The sequence below is a fragment of the Anser brachyrhynchus genome, assembly GCF_964034855.1.
Source record: "Anser brachyrhynchus genome assembly, chromosome: 2".
In the NCBI taxonomy this organism is placed as follows: Eukaryota; Metazoa; Chordata; class Aves; order Anseriformes; family Anatidae; genus Anser; species Anser brachyrhynchus.
In genome coordinates, this window is record NC_137695.1 from 60,473,783 (window position 1) to 60,479,658 (window position 5,876).

The following is a 5,876-nucleotide window of genomic DNA, read 5'->3' on the forward strand; positions in this document are numbered from 1 at the left end:
TTTTAGATCTTTCTTATTGGTTTGCCAGGACCACTCAGTGCACTTACTGCCAGACACCCTGCCTGCGTGACCAATTTATTCCTACTGTATTTACCCAGGACAGAGGACCAAAACCACCTCTGGTGTAAGTCTGGTGACTTCAGTGAAGTTACACCAGAGATGTATTTGGCTCACCGAGAAATTGCTTGTACAAATCAATGCAAAGAAAGGACAGAAAACAAGCAAGCAAGCAAGCGTCTTTGCATTTGAAAGAGGATTTCAACGTGTTGAAAATGTTTGGGTCAGCTACTATTTTATTTTACTTTGTTCTTTTTGTTATTTTGCTCTTTCTTATACAACAACAGCAACAACACAAGTGAAATAAATAAAGGGAGTTTCACCAAGCATTGTGTAATCGTCCCTTAATACGCATTCCTGGTTGGGAAATACATGGGACGTGGGGAAATACCAGAAAATACCAGAGGTGAAACGCGGGTGCCTCTTTGGATCAAGCAGTGCAATGCCTTTCCTTTCAGTGTCACCATCCTATCTCTGCATTCAGACTCACACTCCTACATGTAATGCAATTTTAGGTTGTTCCCTTCTTAGGAAACAGAGACAGTACCAATGCCACAGCCAGTGTCAGCTCCCCTTTGCCCGCAGGCTGTTAGGTGTTCAGCTACCATCACCACAATTCCCTTGAATAACCCAGAATTAGATGCTTACCCTGATAAAAAGAGAATTTGCATTACCCAGACAAAATTGCAAAACTGTCAGTTCACATGTGCTCATTTATAATCAGTTCACAGGCAGCCATAGTGAGAAATCATCTGAGTACTCTTGTATTTGAAAGTAAAGTGTACTTATGAGGGGTTTTCACCAGTCTTTGCATTCCTAGGGTGATAAATGGACTCCTGCTACATTCCAGTGGGCTGAGAATCAGGAAACAAGAATCTCAAGGTTGATCTTTAAATGGATTACTTACACGGTGCTTAAGCATGGGCCACCACAGCTATTAGCAGGCCTTTTAATAATCAGACATTGAAAGCCATTCTGCAAAGTCTGAAGAAGTGAGTTGCTTTCCTCTAACTGAGAATAAGATTTCAATAAATCAGTGCAATCGTGGCTACAGAAAGCTTTTGTTTCAGAGAAAATTAAGACATGATTGAATATTTGCTTTCTTTCCTTTGTTATGCTCACTATTACTATTATTGCCATCAAGGACAAACCCAATTGGCTTTGGAAGTTGCGCTAGCAATAAAATAAAATCATGAGGCCTATTTGATTCAAACCACTAGCATATTAACCTGCTAAAAATGAAGCTTACACTTCAGGTGTAAAATGGGGAGTTATCCTTTCTCTGGCACGACATGAAGTGCAACACTGGATGGTGTAATCCAGATTTTTTCCATTACACAGCTGTTTGATTTTCTTTTTAGTTTAAGAATGCTATTGAGAACTGTTGCTATTGTATGGGCTTGTTGAAAAGCCCCAGCTCAAAGAACAGTGGAGAGCTAAGAGCTGCCTTTTGTATGAGCTGAACAATCTGTTAAAGCCAAAAAAAACTGCCCCAAACAAATTAGACCATGCTAATAATATACAGACAAAGGCAGATAACACCAAATGATTTTGTGAAACAGATACACAGATAGTGTCTACTCAGTGTGCATTTCCTACCTTTGAGGTGGATTTTCATGTTGCTACTTGGGTTATTGAATTGCTGTGCTAGTCTCAGTGCATATCATGATTTTTTTCCATGCTTGTCACAGGGCTATCAAAGCCTGTATTTTGGTAGTCTCCGTGGCTGCCCTCTGTGATCCCCTTCTTACTTATGTTTGGCTGTCTCCCTGAAATACAACCACAGACTGATTTAAAATACTACCCAGGGCTCAGGGTCACTATCCTCTCTTACGCTACTGATAGAAATATGGCACTGTTATCACTATGGTGATCAAATCCATTGGCTTGCAGATACCTGCCACCCAGCTGCTATGACCTCTGGGCCTTCCTTGGTTTTAAAAGAGTTATCTAGTCATCTCAAACATTGTCACCATTTGATCACTTTTCTACTGTCTACTCATCAGCTTCGTTGGAATTGCATTGACTGGAAAAACAGCGCAGAAAATCATCAGCTGCTAGAGCATCCCTATCTCTCTGCGGGACAGATATAACTGAATGGCAAGGTTTCCCTTTCCCTTCTGATAACCAGCAACTCCAAACACTTGAAGTGGAAGGGTTGGAAGGAAGGTGCACATGAGTTGACACTACCTATGCATCGTTTCCTTATGAGGGCTGTGAGAGGGAATGGGGTTATTTTGTGTTTGAAAGCAACACTGCAGCTGACAGATGCAGCGGCAAATTCATTGTACACGTTACAACACCACATCTGGAAGCAGCATAACAATGATTTTACACATCTGAATCATCCAGCCTCTACTGCACGAGAAAGTTTCTCTGACTCTGAGAAGACAGAAATGTATATCACCAGAGTTATGGCCTCCACAACTTTCTATAACAGCAGACAAAAACAACATAGCAGCTCTACTCAAACAAGAAAAACATTCAGAGGAAAGCTGGCAGAGCAGAGGTCCCTTGAGGGGCTTTTGAGCAGACTGCTCCTCGACAAGTTTTGTGTACACAAGAATGCCTCTTATGGCTGCATTAGGATGCAGTTTATAGTCCTGGGCTTGATCTTAATGAAGTCAGCAGGGTATTGCAGACCTGGACAGCTTAGCTGAAAGTAAAACGAAGTCCTATTGTTTCAGTAAAATCACTGATTATAAAAGTGCAAAGAGTAAGATGGAGATGACATGGACACTTTAATGAGCCATGTATGAGAGCAATCAGAGTTGTATAACTTTGAAAAAATGTAAAGATAACCTAAATGGGGGTAGAGGTAGAAAATTTTGTAGGTACAGAATGTACTTTCACTAGATCTTTCTATGTAAGAAACCCGTTTTAAGGTTTAAATCTTCTTAGCTCTTCTCAGATAAGCTGTGTGTCTCCCGCTTCACTGATACCACCCTTCCTGGGGTCATGCCAGCCTCAGAAGTAGGGCAATGCAGGAAGAAGATGTGGCACCACATTCAGGCATCATACGCTCATTCCTTTTACCACTCTGAGAATGCACGGAATGCCACTAACCTATATGAAGTCCAGGCAGACAGATTGGTAAATAAGTGACAAATCAAACCATGATTTTTTATTTTTTAATTTCTAACACATGACCCAACCCTCAGAAGCAATTCAGGCCTGTCCCAGCACTGGCAAATTACCTTGGTATGAATCAGGTTCAAATTTGTCATGCTTTCAAATGCATACCTTTTTGTGCAAATCCTACTCCTTTCTCACGCTTTCAGTGGACAGCCTGGTCATTTGTACACAGCTGTTGTGGCGAAACTGGCTCTAGGCTTAGGCTCCAAGCCTCACTTCTCCATTCATATTTCCATATCCTAAGAAAATATTCTCAAGCACAGGAGTTTTATACCAACCCCACATGTCTGGGCAGGAAGGAGAGGAATCAGATAAGTTAATTATAACAACTAAGAGACATTCCCTATGGAAAGAAACTCCAGGCCCAAAAAGAGAAGCCCAGCACCAGACCTGCCCTGCCAACCACTCAGCATGGTACCAAGAAGGTCTGCAGCACCTGGGGAAGAGCAGAGGGACTGCAGAGAGAGGAAATTTATTAATGGGGATGGTTTCAGTTACTCCCGTGTAGTCCCTGTCACATGTGGTCATGATGCAGAGATGAAATTTTTTGCTATCACGAAGGACCTCTTCAGTGAGCAGCTTCTCCACTTGAGAAACAGCAAACTACTATTCAGAACCTGGCTCAAGAATCTATTACTAAAATATTACTTTGAAACTGTAGCTATACTACACTTAGGTCTGTTACAGAAACAACATACTTGTCCATCTTCCTATCTACCTACTTCCACTGCAGCAGAGTCTGATTTCAGAAAGAGAAACTGTAAAACCCTATGAAAACTTCAAGGAACTAAAAGGGATTTCAAAGCAGCTTGCAGACTATTTCAGGATACTGTATTAGAGGCACAGTATTGAAAAAAGACCTGAAGAGCTAGTGTGGTGGATCAGCAGGATAAAGTCATATTTAAGTGAGAAAAATAGAAAACAATAGAAAAGCCAGCAAGTCAATTATAAAAACACAATACAGAAAATTAGAAAAGAATCTGAGTACTCTACAAAATCCATAATAGCTAAGAATGAGTTAAAAGTTCAAATAAGATAAATGCAGGACCAGTCAATGTGTGCTTTGTTGATGGAAAACCTGTTACATTTCTCCGAAGTGATCAACAAGGAATAACATTGATATAGTCAGCTTGGATTTTCCAAGTAGTATTTACAAAGACCCTCACTAAAATTTCCTAGAGAAATTAACCCATCATGGGATAAAGAAAGCAACACATACAATTAATAGTTATTGTGAGAAGAGATGAAAGAAATGGAGAGGTGTCATCAGTGTCCAGCTCTGCAGTCAGGTATGGGCTATGAGGTTAAAAATCTGACAAACAGGATGAAAAGTCAGATGACAAAGTTTTCTGACATATGAAGTTAATTAAAATAGATGTGGCTGATTGCAAAAAAATGCTGAAGAACTTCACAAAATAACAAACCGGCAGCTGGAATTCAGCATCGATAAAGTAAGACAGGTAACACATGACATGTAGGAGGAAGCAATCCTGACTTGCATGTACAGAAATGAGCTGCCCCTCAGGTAGGAGACTTGAGCATTATAACAAGGTTTTTATCATGAGTAAGAAAAACAAAGTGAACATTAGGGATTACTAGGTAAGACAGGATTTGTTGCTTATTGGTATACCTGGAAAATGTAGACATGTTTTGGGGTATTGAAAGGGAATGACAGACTTGAGGGTGAAACAAAACCTCCTATTACATAGCTGAAGATAGCAGTCAGGCCCCCCTTTTGATTTCTCTCCTCCACGCTGAGAAAGTCCAGCTCACTCAGACTCTCCTCATACAAGTCCCTTACAGGGACAGACTGAGGGAGGAAGAATAAGACATTATTTTAATGTCATTGTGTTGCTGATCAGCTTGTTGTTGACTCCCCATTAGTTCTGTCACTTTTGTCTTAGTATAAATCCATGCTCCTTCTGGCAGAACTACATGGAGGATCGAGACATGAGCAGACACTGATCCCAGGTGTACACAGAGGTTGCCCAACACCACAAGACGAAAATACAGCAATGCTGCAGCAGATTGGACAGCTTGGTTATCCTCCTGATGCAGCTGGTTATTTTGATTTTTTTAATACATTTTTTTAAAGATCCCTTCCTGTTAAAACACAAACCAGTATAACTCTCATGGCTGAGCAGCTACAGCCTGTGATGATTATCTCCAAGTGTTCTTCAAAGGCCAGTCACTATTGCCTTCAAGCTCAAGTTCAAGTCTTTTTTAGTTGCTCAAGCTCCATGCATCCCCAGGGAGACAGCCTGATGGGCTATGAATGGCCAGGTTTTCCCTGCTAAATTCATGCAACAGCAAGAGAGATTTTTGCTGTTTCCATAATTATTCCTGGCCTATGCTATCTAAAAAGAAAGGGAAAGCTGAGGGGCAGCAAGGCAAACTAAAACAATGATGAGGCTAAAAACGAAATTAAAATAGTCTTCATGTTATTTCCACATAAACACAATTGTTTGACAAGATTTTTCTTAATAGGAAAAGGAGAGAAAATAGACCAAAAATGAGAAGTGGATGTAACTTCAAAGATAGGAACACACCAGTGGGTAATAAATATTTATAAAATAAGACATGCATCAGCCTGCCACATACACATACACTTTCTACAAAATGATATATGGATGACTAGAGCGTGATAAAGAAATGCAGAGTAAAGTAACACAGGGCCTAAATAT